Raw genomic sequence first — 14063 nt, forward strand, 5'->3', positions numbered from 1 at the left:
CTCTTGGTCTGAACTCATTAATACCCTTCCCCAGCTCCCTCCTTCAGGAAATGTTCCTCTGTGTAAATAAAACAAAGCGGATACAATCCGGGGGGGGGGGGGGGGGAGATTGAGCCCATATCTCCGAGGCTCCTACCATGAGCAAATCCTGTAAAGCTCTTCTCATAACAACCAGGTGCAGCAAGGAAGGGGTGACTGCCTGACCCTGTCTCCTGTCAGATAGCCCCTGGGAGGGAGGATTCATCTGGCCCAAGGGCAGCTCAGTTTATGCTGGGGGTGAATGAGAGGAAGGGAACTCTTGGTGAGCCACAGGTGCACAGAGGTTCTCAAACCAGGGTTGCCAGGTCCCCAGGGTGGGATGGGGAGGGGTCTTCAAAGTGCCTGGATTTTCCCCGACAGCAGCTGCAGCATCACCCAGCATTGCGATTGGCAATTTGCGGGACGGTGGGCATTCATTCTTTGTTTTGGCTGCCACATTTTTAAACAGAAAAGCAAGTGATTTCCCCGCCCCCACCCCCCCAAGGTCTGGGGAGCTGGGTTACCCCTTCCCCATGCAAAGCTAGAGAAAACTCCCAATGCTTTGTCTCTGTTCACAGCCCAAATGGCCATTAAATCCCGGATTCAAAGAGTCCTATCCGCATCTTAGGCCAAGGTGCGCACAGCCCAAGTCTGGGCGGTTGGGTGGTTAGTTCTCTTAGAGGTCAACAAATGCACCTCCATGATGTTCTGTCCTGAGCCAAACCTGGCGTGTTACGGGGTAGGATGCTGGTGAGGGACCAATGTCTTTTGATGCTGTCCAGCTATGTTTTAGGTCTTCTGGGGAGTCTTTTCCATCCTGCTCTCTCTGGGTCAAAGTCGTAGATGATTCTTGCAAAGATGCTGCTAAGCCTGGTTGGGATGAGGTGTGAATTTCTCCTAATCTTCAGCTTGCTGCATATGAGACTCGTCCCTTGTGCCTGGTCCCTTTGGGCTTTAACGTCTATGAATCTCTGAGTTCCCTGTACATCCTGCTTCAGTCTAGGCCGGAAGTTCCAGGAGATGAGCCTCTCACCTGGACTGCGCAAGTCAGCTCTTGGTCTTGGCTGCAGAACCTCAGAAGGGGATTGGCGATTCTGGGTTGGTTTGGCCTGTATTTGAAAATACCGTGCTCTTCCTTCGTTCCTCTAGGATGCACCTCGAGTGGGAGCTAGCGGCAGCATTTTCTCTCTGGCCTTTCCTCAGAAAAGCTAGAGAGCAGGGGCAGGGTCAGAGGGCTTGTGTAGTCCCTTGTCCTGACAACTCGGTGATTCTGCTGCCTCCTGTGGCCCTGACGCCTTCACATGCTGCCAATTAAAAAAACCCTCCCTCTTATTTACACTGTGGTAGTGTAATGCCCCCAGAGCCCGTTCAGCGTCAGCTGGCATCAAACCTCGGCCCTCTGGAATTTAATGTATGAACCTCGACTGCCAGAGCTAGAAGACACATTTCTCTTAGGTGGGGCTGTAGCAGGCTCATCAAGCTCTAACTGGTTTAGCCGCCAATGGTGGGGGGCAGAGTGCCAGACCGAGCAGGCCTGGGTTACTGTAGCCGTTAGGAAACCGAGTCATGGGCCAAGCCCCCCATTGTGCCAGGTGCTGTACAGATACAAACCTAGAAGATGATCTCTGCCCCCAAATAGCTTCCAACCTAAATTGGAAACAATTTGCCAGGGCTCTTAGTGAAAGTAACCACAGCGCTGAGGTCCTGATATACATATCCTGAGGTACGGCTGTCTGTGATCACTGGAAGTCCCCTGTATGCCAGGGCCAGCTGCAGAGGTGGATTAAAGTTCTGCTTGAGTCCTTGAGATCCGTGTTGTGAGCTGAAACTCCAGCAATGCCAGTGGCATGTGGGGGCTCGCTCGGCTTATTTGCCATAAGAATAGAGGCTGCTGGCCAAGCAGAGCAAACCTTTTCCTTTTTGCACCTTTTGTACTAATGTTATAATTAGGGTTTCAGAGTGCCTTACAAACTGCTTACGTATGGCACCCTGGGAATGCAGCCACCTCAAAGGTGGAGGGGTGGCAATCAACAGTCCTCCTCCCCCCCAGCATCCCACACATCACTGCATGGGGGAGTGGTAATTTTGTCAAGGAAGGGGAACAAACCCCTAGTCTTAAGCAAAGTGCTCAGGGATTTTTAAAGAGTGGGCAGAATAGATCTGGCAATGTTTTTGAAGACGTCCCCCCATATCTCCTACACATTAAGCTGCATCTTGGGACACCAGAGAAGGATGAAGTGGTGAGGTAACTATGCTGGGATTTGAACCTCCTTGTGGCTCCAGAGGGAGTCCAGAGGTCTAAAAGGGGTACACATGCATTCGCTGCTCCTGGGTGAATAAAGGATTAACTTCATTTCAGCTTGGGGCTGGAGTGGGGAGAATGCTTTTGGGAGGGTTGGGCTCCAGGAGCAGGGTCGTGGGACAGACTTGACCCCACGGCTGGGGTGGATTGCTTTTATTCATTCCTGTTGCTGCTAACTCACTCTGAATCCTGGGGAGAAGCATCCTCTGTCTAGGAAGGCGGCTTGATAAGTGAACCTGTGTATTTTGTGTCCCCGGCCACGTTCTGTTCTCCTATCCACCTGCGACGGCTGGCAGTCGCTTTCAGTTACAGACGTGCATGTTCCCTTTACGCGCATGGTAACTTTGTGAAACACTCAGCGTTCAAGATGACATTTTCCAGGCTTGGGCTCAGCCCACAGGTGGCATTTTCATAAAGCACGAGCCCAATTTCTTCACATGTTTTAAAATGTGGCAAGAATGGGCTTGAAACAAACAACAATAAAAATACCTCGCTGTCAAAACCGTGCTTTCCTCAATAGAGCTCAAAGGGCTTTTCAATCTTTACAGCCCACTACACCCCTGTGAGCCTTGGCAGGACTAGTATCCCCATTGTACAGATGGGCAAACTGAGGCACAGAGAGGGAAAATTATTTGCTCTGAGGTCACACAGGAAGTCTGTGGCAGAGCAGGGAATTGAACCCAGGTCTCCTAAGATAGTGCCTAAACCACTGGGCTAGTACAAGCCTAACCATACTCTTTCAGACAGGCCTTACATAGCACTTGCTGCCTTTGAGAAAGGAAAGTGGAGAACTGAAGTTCACTAGTGGCAACAGGTCGGACTGAAATATCCGGGGGTGCTTCAGTTCATGTGTGGGGTGCACTGGCAGGCCTGGAACAGCAGGAGGTGCTGCAGATCAGGAGTGGGGTGCCTTGGCAGGACTCCAAGAGCAGGGGGTGCTGCCATTCAGGTGTGGGGTGCATTGGCAGGACTGGAACAGCAGGAGGTGCTGCGGTTCAGGAGTGGGGTTCCTTGGAAGAGCTTTGTGAACTGAGGAATCCCTGCACTGAAATAGCTGACTCCCTACTTCTGCTTGGGGCTTTTGCCTTCACCCATTTAATCCAACCCCAGAGGGGCCGGCATTAGCAATATTAACGGCACAGAGAGTTTAGCCCCATCGCTCTGCAGCTTTATTTGGGTGCAGGGTGCTGCTGCTCTGTCATTTTGTGATGTTGTTGCATGGCTGAGTCCATGGTCCTGCCTGACTGTGAGAAGCCCTGGCCAGGAGCCGGGCCCTGTGCTGGGCATCCCATTCTCTGCTGTGATAAAACTGGCATGGAGATATTTGGCCTTTGCTCCTGCCTTTTGCATTGCTTCCCGTGGTGTTTTGTAGCTGCCAGCTGATCCCCATGGGACTGAGAAGGTGGGGGTGCTAAAAGAGCAGGGCACAAGTCTCCGCTGGGCTCTGGGAAGTCCCTCCCTGTGCTGAACTGGAACAAACTGTCCCCTGATGAGAACCCACGTCAATTCAGGGAGTGTTTCCAAGGCCTTGGGCAATGACACAAACCAATCCAGTGACCTATGGCGGAGAACAGAGCGGGACCTCAGGCAGCTATTTCAGACCCCGGACAGGAGGAACACATGGATGAGAAGGCCACCTGAGGCCAGCAAACGGCAGGGTGTAGTGGAAATGAGCAAACGGGATGCCTCAGCATTGCAGATATATTAACTGTGCAGGGGCAGAAAGCAGGGGAGGCTGGGTGCTGCAGCTCCTCCTTCAATGATACCCCAGAAGGCAGAGCCAGCCCCAAACTTCCCCTTCGCCTCAGCACTGCATGCAATGAGCCCATGACTTAGCCATGCCTGGAGAGACAAGGAACTGGGATCCCTGGGGTGTGGGGGGGGGGGCTAGGAAGGGTTGGGGAGTGGACAGATCAGAAGTCACTAGGCAGAGAGAAGCCACAAGAGACAAGGCTGCTGGGCGGAATGAGAATTGGTCCCGAACGCTGACATAGACGCAGAACAAATCCATCTACGAAGGCAGGGAAACGAAGGCAGGGAAACAAAAACATGGAGCAGAAACGTCTGGGGGCTGTTGTATGTGTGCTGGTTTGAAAAGGGACAATCTGCCCCACTTACACAGAGAGACACAAGCTCACCCTTATTCTTGGTTCGTGGGTGAGTTGGTGGGTTGCAGCCCCAGGGGGACCGTGAATGGCAATCAGCAGGATCATGAGGCATTGGAAATGTTGTTATAATCTACAGCAAAGAAACTCTCGCTCCCCGGCACCCTTCCCCTGCATGGCCAAGGGTTCTCTATCCACCGATCAAAGCACACCCACAAATCAATGTGTAGGCTTAGCACTGGAAGCCTTGAGACACTTTTACACTCTTATCTTTATAATATATGCCAGGGGAGGGCGTGAACATTTTTGACTTTGAATAAGGGGGTCGCTGGTCTGAAAAGGTTGAGGAGCACTGGGCTGGTGTATATGGGCTTCTCTGCCTTCTGCTGGGCAAATCAGAAGGGCTCCATGGTAGGCTGTAGGTTCTGCAGTGACAGCAAAGATTCCCTCCCCATTAGCCCAAGCGAAAGGGATTTGTGCTTTTGGAACTAAAAGCCCTGGGTTCTGTCTCCGTTGAAGCCGTGTTGATTATACGGCTGGGGCATAACAGCAGTCACTAAGGGAAGGCACTATCTGCTAAACGAGTGATTTTGCTGGCCCGTGTCAGAAGATCAACCTTGCAAAGGTTCTCCTTTAGCTGCGGTGGGAGAGGCTGAGTTGTCTGAGTTAGCCCTGCAGCTGTTCTGGGAGGCCATGCTGTCAGCCCAGGGACCAGTGCGGATTTGATGCTTTACTACAGTGCTTTGCATTGCAGGGATTCCTGCGTGACCAGGTTTTCTTTCCCATCCAGGAAAGGGGCCAATCTATCTAGAACCGGCCTCTTCAGGTCTTTTTAATCCTCTATCATTTGGTTATCGAACAGAACAAATGCATCCAAGCCCGGTGCTTGCATTTAGGGGAGATCCTTCTCCTTCCAGAACATCTAGCTCAGTCTGGGCCCTGTCCTTACCAGATACCTGACAACACCCGAACGGGCTCTAGGGACAGCACAGAGCAGGTAACTAATTGCCTCCTGAAACCAGTACAACCCTTCTCCCAGGTGCCATTCTCTCAGGGTCTGAGCTTCAGGTGTTGAGTAACGCCAGTTACCAGTGAAATTAACAGGACCTGCAGAGGCTCAGCTTCCCTGAGCAATCAGCTGTTAAATCGTCTGCGGAGAGCACAGCTGCAGAGCACAAACTCCCTGCATGTTAAGATCTGGGACCTCCAGGAGCCAATCCGTTCTTCTGGGCAAAGACGCTGCATTTGCTGAGCCTAGCCCAAGGCCCGAATCCCAGAGGACTGGTCACTGACGGCATTGCCAGGCTGGGAAATCTCCCCTCCCCCACGCTAAATCCCTTCCCCTGCACAAAGACAGTAGGTTCTGGGAATTTACAAGAGGTTGGGTTTAAGGCGATTACTTCTCTCGGGGATAATCTAGAAATTCAATTAAAACTCCCTGTGTCTCTCCTGGTCCGCAAGCAGAGCCGAGGGATGGCCTGGGCGTGATAACCATGGCTACACTGCGCTGGGACTTGTGCCAGAGAAGGGAGCCCCTTACTTTTAATGGGACTGTGGGCAAATATCTGTGATCATTAGTGGGTGTTAGCGGATCTCTTTCCGCTCTGGCTATTTTCAGTCCCCTGGATCTTCCTATGGAATCTTATTGGGCACTAGCAAGTGTATTCCAGGCCTGGGCAGCCTGCCAGTTTGGGTGGGAAGGGACTCCCCTGTGAGCAGGGGGTCATCTGGGCTCAGATCACAGTGGGGATCTGGTGGGGGTTGCGGCAGGGAGAGCTAGATGGGGGGAGAGCTAGATGGGTGGGAGACAGGCACCATTGAAAGCTCGGACACAGCGGCCTGTTTTGGGAGAACATTCCAGCGAAAGGCTAATTTAGCAACGTTTTCCCTGCGCTGCAGTGATTCCCACCCCTGCCAGTCCAGAGAGCACGGCTGTTCCTGCTAGCCCTGCCAGCACCCCCTTACCCTGCCCTAGCCCTGCTCCAGATGATTTCAGACGTGCCCCCTGCTCCCTGCCTGCCAGCCGCCCTGCTTCTGCATATGAATGCAGCCTCTGGAGAGAGTAGTGGGGCCTCGGGCAGATTGACAGAGGCTTCCTGCCCTTAGTTAAAGGCTTTTCAAAGAGCCCAGCGGGGACAGAGCCAAGGCCACCCAGCATCCGAGCCGCATCTGCAAGCCATGGAAGGAGACGCCTGGCCTTGGGAAATCAACCCCACTCCTAACGTGCCAGGCCGGGCTGCAGGCCGGTACCCCGTTTGCTCTTGGCAGCGAGGGAGCCAATCCAGGTCACTGGATACCTGCCCGTAGGAGACTCTCTTGCCCGGTAATGGCAGAAATGTTGTAAAGGCTGCTGCGGGCCACCCCCTGGGTGTCATCTAAGCTACGAATGTGGCTTCTGTAGTTTGATTGGTGAGGCCTCATCTGGAGCACTGTGTCCAGTTTTGGGCCCCACACTACGAGAAGGATGTGGATAAATTGGAGAGAGTCCAGCGAAGGGCAACAAAAATGATGAGGGGTCTGGAACACATGACTTATGAGGAGAGGCTGAGGGAGCTGGGATTGTTTAGCCTGCAGAAGAGAAGAATGAGGGGGGATTTGATAGCTGCTTTCAACTACCTGAAAGGGGGTTCCAAAGAGGATGGCTCTAGACTGTTCTCAATGGTAGCAGATGACAGAACGAGGAGTAATGGTCTCAAGTTGCAGTGGGGGAGGTTTAGATTGGATATTAGGAAAAACTTTTTCACTAGGAGGGTGGTGAAACACTGGAATGCGTTACCTAGGGAGGTGGTAGAATCTCCTTCCTTAGAGGTTTTTAAGGTCAGGCTTGACAAAGCCCTGGCTGGGATGATTTAACTGGGAATTGGTCCTGCTTCGAGCAGGGGGTTGGACTAGATGACCTTCTGGGGTCCCTTCCAACCCTGATATTCTATGATTCTATGATTCTATGATTGATCCCCTGAGGGAAGCCTGTACTCTGTACACACACACAGGTGGGGGAAATGCAGGTAGAAGACAGATCCAGGAGAGAAGGAAATGATGGGTAATTTTAATGTAGCGGGGATACCTTAGATGTACCTTTCCTCCCTCCCCATCCAGGGGAAAACATACAACAGCAGAGCAGGCAGCTGTGGTCCAGAAGCTTGATCACGGAGACAAGGAGACCTTAGGTCTGTTCCCAAGTCACTGATTTGCAGTGTGACCGTGGGCAAGTTCTCCAGTGGCCCTGCCTGTAAAATGGGTGTAGGAATGCTCACCCATGTGAGAGGTGGAAAGGCACTAGCTGAGTGCCATGGAGCCATGGTAAGGACGGACCAGAAGGAGGGTCAGCTGGCCTTGGAACAAAAACCAACCCCGTGGGGTGACTGACTTATCTGCTGAGCTCATCACTGACACAGACAATTCAGGAAGAATCTAAATGTCTTTCTGTCAGAGGCCACCCCAGTCCGGACCCCCAGGGGTAATTCCACTCAGCGTATATCTGGGGGGCGGGTGTAGAGCTTATGTGAAACTCTTGGGTATTGGCAAGAGGAGCAAGGGGAAGGATGATGCAGCGGTTAGGGTGTTAGCCTGGGATTCAGGAGACCTGAGTCCAATCTCCTCTTCTGTGACCTGGGCAAGCCGCTTGGGACCGGATTTTTAAAGGTGTTTATTTAGGTGCCTAAAGAGACACATAGGCATCTCATGGGATTTTCAAAAGCGCTTACCCCCTGGGAGGGTGTAAACATCTTTAGCCTCCCTGTGCCTCTGCATTTCCCCGCCACACAAGGCTACTGTGGGGATAAATACATTCCCGGCTGCGGGGTGCGGTGGCAGCGAGGGCTGTACGAAGCCCTTCGCTAGAGCGAGGGAAGGGAAGCACGACAAACTATGAGGAGTTGCTCATGCCCGGGACTGTGTTTTATCCTGGTTCCTGCTGTAATTGATCGGTTTCCTCGCTATTCAGGAGATGCTCCCGCCTGTCCCCTTGGCCGGCTGAGAGACATTTATCTTCCTGAGCTCACCGGGGCCTAGCCTGCTCCCATCTGCCATTAATTTAGTGGAAGTGTGCAAACAAGGAGTGGCGGAGGGAAGGAATTAGTCAGGTGGAAGTACTCCCCTCGGCACCGGGCAGACAGCGCCCTGGCTGGTTGCCAAAGGATTACATCTTAATTGTGGCAGGTTGGCCATTGTCTCTCAGCATCTCTGCTTTCACCCGTCTGCCAGCAAGCGGCTTGGGGGCGTCCACCCCTTCCCTTCCCCCATATTTAGTTGCTCAGGAATGCTCAGACTCAGCATCTGGCTTCCAGCCAAGTCCCTGATTTGCACCCTAGGCTGAAAGGGCACAAGGAGGTGGAGTGATTTGGATCCCAGCTTGGTACCAGGAAAGATCTGGGGACTGTTTGCTCTAAGTACTAGCCCCTGCAGAGGCACTAAAGAGACGGGCAGGGCTCAGTCATCACTGAGCTGCAAATTAATCCTCTCTAGCTCCTGCGAATCTGAACTCTGAGCATACGTTATTGTTTGCATTGCAGTTGCGTCTAGCAGCCCGAGTCATACACCAGGAGACCATTGTGCTAGGCCCTGTACAAACATGTCACTCCCCAGAGAGTTTACAATCTAAATGAATATGGGAAATCCACATGGGAAAATCCGTGCTTTGGATTAGCTGCACTGGCCACTAGAGAGCGCTGTTGCCCTGCTGAAAACACAGGGGCAAGTGCACTTTTCTGGCTGTCCTGGGAGGGGATTTGCAGGAAGCGCTCAGCTGACTTTTACCTACGACTGTGATAGGGCGAGTTAGATGACAGGCAGAGGATCCATCCAGTCAAAGCTCCTTTCTCATAAACCCGCGAATGAGCCCAACTGACAGCACTGGTTTGGCTGGTACAGACAGGCAGGCACAGTTCTGCTAGCATCTGGCGGAGCAGTCTGTTCTAAACTGGCTTCTGAGGTGGGGGGTATCTCCCATGTATTAGACTGTGCTACAAAACTAGACCCTGAGGTGTCACTCTTGTAAGTGGCAGTATTAAGGGCCATTCAGCAGGATGCTTTCCACCTTCCACAGCCTCACGCATTTCAGCTGTAGATCTCAAAGCTCTTTTAGAAAATTGTGCATCGTTATCCCTATTGTACAGAGGGGGAAACTGAGGCATGCGAGGGGTTAAGTGATATTATCAAGATCACTCCATGTGCCTGCATCTCCCCTACGCTAGGTCTACATCAGTGTGACAGGGTGTACACAACCCACACCAGACAGGAAGGGGTTCAGATGCAGACATGGGCTCACTTAGCCCCCTCCTGCTACACCAGCGCTGGGTGAGATGGCCTGGGAGGTGGATATAAAAGGAAGGAGGGATCACTGGGGAGGAGAGCAGACAGGCAGTTCCTGTGTGGGGCTAGAGGTGGACTGGGACTGGTGGCCTTTTGTTGGAGGCTGAGCCTGACCCTGGCCGGCCTGATGGTTGGTTTGGTTGAAGCCTAGGAACCTGCAGCTGGATGTTAACACAGGCTGCTGCAGCTGGTAGCCTGCTGATAAGGAAGGGGGCTGAAAGCTGAGCCTTGGGGGGAGGGATAGCTCAGTGGTTTGAGCATTAGCCTGGTAAACCCAGGGTTGTGAGTTCAATCCTTGAGGGAGCCATTTAGGGATCTGGGGTAAAAAAATTGGGGATTTGGTCCTGCTTTGAGCAGGGGATTGGACTAGATGGCCTCCTGAGGTCCCTTCCAACTCTGTGATTCTGGCTGGCCTCCTTGAAGTGTCTTGGCTGAAGAGCTAAGCCACATCTATGGCTCAGGTGGGCTGAAGAGAATGTGGGGAAACTGAGGCAAAGCTGCTGCATCCATGTCATGCCATGAGGGTGTACACTGGGATGGCAAATCTGTTATACATCACTAAATGTAGCCATGTTACCTCTGATTTACTGGTTTCAGAGTAGCAGCCGTGTTAGTCTGTATTTGCAAAAAGAAAAGGAGGACTTGTGGCACCTTAGAGACTAACCAATTTATTTGAGCATAAGCTTTCAGGAGCTACAGCTCATTTCATCGGATGCTTATGCTCAAATAAATTGGTTAGTCTCTAAGGTGCCACAAGTCCTCCTTTTCTTTTCTCTGATTTACTGTTCACCTGTGTAAGCGAGAGGAGATGCAGGGCTAGCGGAGCCGTGGCAAAAGCAGAATCCCCCCTAGGGTTCCTAACTCCCAGCCCTCAGGAATGTAGAAACACTCTTCTACCCCATAGATGCGGTGCAAGGTATGACAGTAAATCCTGTAGGCAGGCTCGGGCAATTAGAACTAATGACCTCCTCTGCACCGAACAGATTCTCCGGTAGTGCTGGGTGCTCGATAGATTGTAACATTTACTCCTATTTAAAAAAATATAAAATTAGCATTCAGTTGGCAAATTGTTTGAGATACTTTGTGGGAAATGGCTCAATCATGGGGGGTTTGTTTGGTACAACGTGGCAGAAGTCATTCGCTTTCAGGTTGGTCTATTACTCGATTTAAACGAGTAAGCAAACATTTCTGCATTCAACATCAATAGCCCTGCTAGGGAGCTAATGTTTATTCTCTCAGCATTAATATTATGATGCTGTTTTGTTTCCTGAGTGGGCTCAGTACTGTGCAAAAGACATTGCTTCAAGGAATTTACAATCTCAGGCCCTGATCCGGCAAACACCTGCTCATTGGCTTAACTTTACTCACTAGGAGTAATCCCATTAAAATTAAGCACGAGTGTAAGGTTTGCAGGGTCAGGTCCTAAATGAGAGCTAGTTACTAGTGGAAAGATTGAGTTTCTTCTCAAGGAAAATTGTGGCAACCGCCAGGATGAATGGACTTTGACCAAAAGACACATGGCTAGTGTCTCCTATTGCATTGATCTTGCAAGGTACTGGGCACTTCAGTCCAATCCACTAAAGATACAAATATCATCCAGTTCTGAGAATCACTTATGCCTTGTCCCCACTGAACGATCTCCTCAACCAAACCCAGGCCACTGGTCTTCTTATCTGGCATTGGTCCCTCGTACCCTTTCCACCAAGCCACGTTCTAGGGATTTCCAATCCACACATTCCCATAACGGGGCTCTACACAGGTGGCCAGCTGGTGTGCTTCCCTTTTTCTATATTTGGGGGGCAGCGTGGTAAGGCTCACATCCTTCTCGACACCAACTGGGGAGAAGGCTACCTGTCTTCTCAGGAAAGGCCCCTGTTCTTGCCATTTTCATTTCTCACTGAGCAGGCTGTGTCCTGAGGTGCCCCAGAATGCCCCCCAGTGGCTTGGGTTTTATCCAGTGAGTTTGTTCAACTGGGGCACCCCACAGTCAGCTCCCACAAAAGCATGAGGTTCATGCTGTTTGGCACAAGGACGACTGTATTCGCCCAACCCCACCACATCCATCCTGCATACAGGAAGTGAGTCCCCCACGCCAGCAACGCAAGGTTCAGATGGGCTGGGTTGGGCTGTTCAGAATGCTCAAAGAAAGGACCCTTTGCCTGGCCAGCGAGGGAGCAATATTCCATTTTGGCAGTCAAGCTTCCCTTCAATCAAAGGGACAGTGTCAATATAATAACACAGCACGTGTCCTTCCCTTGGCCAACTAAATAAGGCTGCTTCTGATTGGAACCACTGGAAGAGCTGGAGAAATCTGATTTGCTTTTCACCCATCCAGGGTTTTGCTGACTGTTTTTGCATTTTACCTAGCTTGACGCTAGTCGTGGTCAGTTTCACTTGTAGGGGCAAATTTTCAAATACTCATCACCCACAATTAGGGTTGCCACCTGTCCTGGCTTTCCTAGGCTGATCCGTTTTTTGAGGTAGCGCGGTGCCCAGGAAACCTGCAAGGGAGCTCAGTGCACGCTGCCAACTCTCCCGTTTTATGGGCTCAGCATCATCCCGGATGTCCTGGCTTTTTCACCCCTCAGAGGTAGCAGCCCTACCCACAACTGGGGCCAGGTTGACAAAAGCATTCATCTCCCAATCAGGCACCAAAATATATAGCCGGATTTTCAAATGCATTCGACCCCCAGCAGCTCCCAATGTCACGTTTGTGGCCAGGTTTTCAAAAGAGATCAGGCTCTGATGTCCTGAGCTGTTTGGAAAACTGGGCCCTGATGGCAAGCACTGAGCTGTTTGGAAAAGTGCGGGCTACAGTCCGTTTCCCTGCCTGCATCGCAGGCATAGCCCAAGGCTCCCCTGCGAAAATGTGAAAAACACTCCACTTTAGAGTGACATTTTGTTCAATCTTCTTCATACAAAAAACCCAAGCTAAATGAAGTACGAACCACGGATAATCAAAACTGTGGGGGCACTTTGTATGATAAATCCAATTCAGATCCATTTTACTTTCCTTGATTTAGCTGTGGTTTAATTATACCACTAGATGCAATACTGAAGGCTTGGTATTGTTCAGCCTGACGGTGTTTTTTCCTCCCTTTATGAGCATCTTTGACTAATTTTTAGTGTCGTATCCTAGCTTGTCTTGAGGCCATTTCTCTTTCTGAGAAGAAATTGACAACAGGCAGGGTCTGATTTTCCATTGCGGGATTTCCATGGAATTGTTACATTGGCATAAAACCAGCAGTGGAGAACCAAGGCCCACATTCTGAAATATTATTAGCTATTCTTTATGAGTCTTAGCATGGAGTTTTTCTATTATTTTAATAGCTTCTGAAATGTATAAATAATTAGTAAATAGAGCAGCAATAGCTCAATGTAGTAGCTTAAATGACATTCCCTTTTGGTAAAAATCTTTATTGCCTGGTATGACAAATATCTACTTCAGCACTTCCTAAAGTGTGGGGTGCATCCCCCTGGGGGGAGACTTATCGGACTAGCTGAGGGGCAAAGACTAAGTCTCTCCTTTGTTCTCCAGGGTCTCAGTTTTCATTTAAAAAAAAAAAGAGAAAGTCTCTAGCTGTTATGGTTGAGAAGAAAACTTTGAAAATGTGACCCAAGTGCGACTGACGCGGTGATGTCTGCCTGAGTCTGCAGGGAGCCTGAAACAAGCTCTGTGGTGTGATCTGCCACGTTCATTTCAATGGGCTCTAACTTAGATGCCAATGATGATGCTTCAAACACCAGCATTGTTAACTGTCTCGCTGCTCATCACAGCATGTAAGCAAGGAGGAGACAGCTCAGATTAGGACGATCTACACAATCTACTCTGAGTGACCACTCCATTTGTGTAGGCCTTTAACAACACATGAGGGGGCTAAAGATGTGTGTGTGTGTGTTTGGAGGGGGTGATTGCTTTATTTTTCCTGGACGGGGGCTCAGCTTTCAGAAGGTTGGGGGATGCTAGCTCACTCTGTTGACATTTTAAGTAACAATGTCATTAAATATCTTTCTCTCTCAGGAAGCAACACTCTTATCTCTGTATCTAACCCGACCCTACATAGGGATGGTTGACTAGGCATTCCTAGCCCTATAGTTTTCCATAGACCTGGCCCAATGCACGGATGACAGGGGAGATAATGAGTGACATTACACGTTTCCTGTCCAATGGAAGCTGCAATGTGCCATTTTACTGTGTGAAAGAAGGAGAGGAAAATACTGAGCTAGATTCTCCACTCAGTTACATGACCACATTGTCTCCCTGTAATTTAGTGGATGGGAGGCTAGACTGGGAGTTGGAAACCTGGGTTCTAGCCCCAGCTTGTCTA

Source organism: Eretmochelys imbricata, chromosome 10 (genome assembly GCF_965152235.1).
Source record: "Eretmochelys imbricata isolate rEreImb1 chromosome 10, rEreImb1.hap1, whole genome shotgun sequence".
NCBI lineage: Eukaryota > Metazoa > Chordata > Testudines > Cheloniidae > Eretmochelys > Eretmochelys imbricata.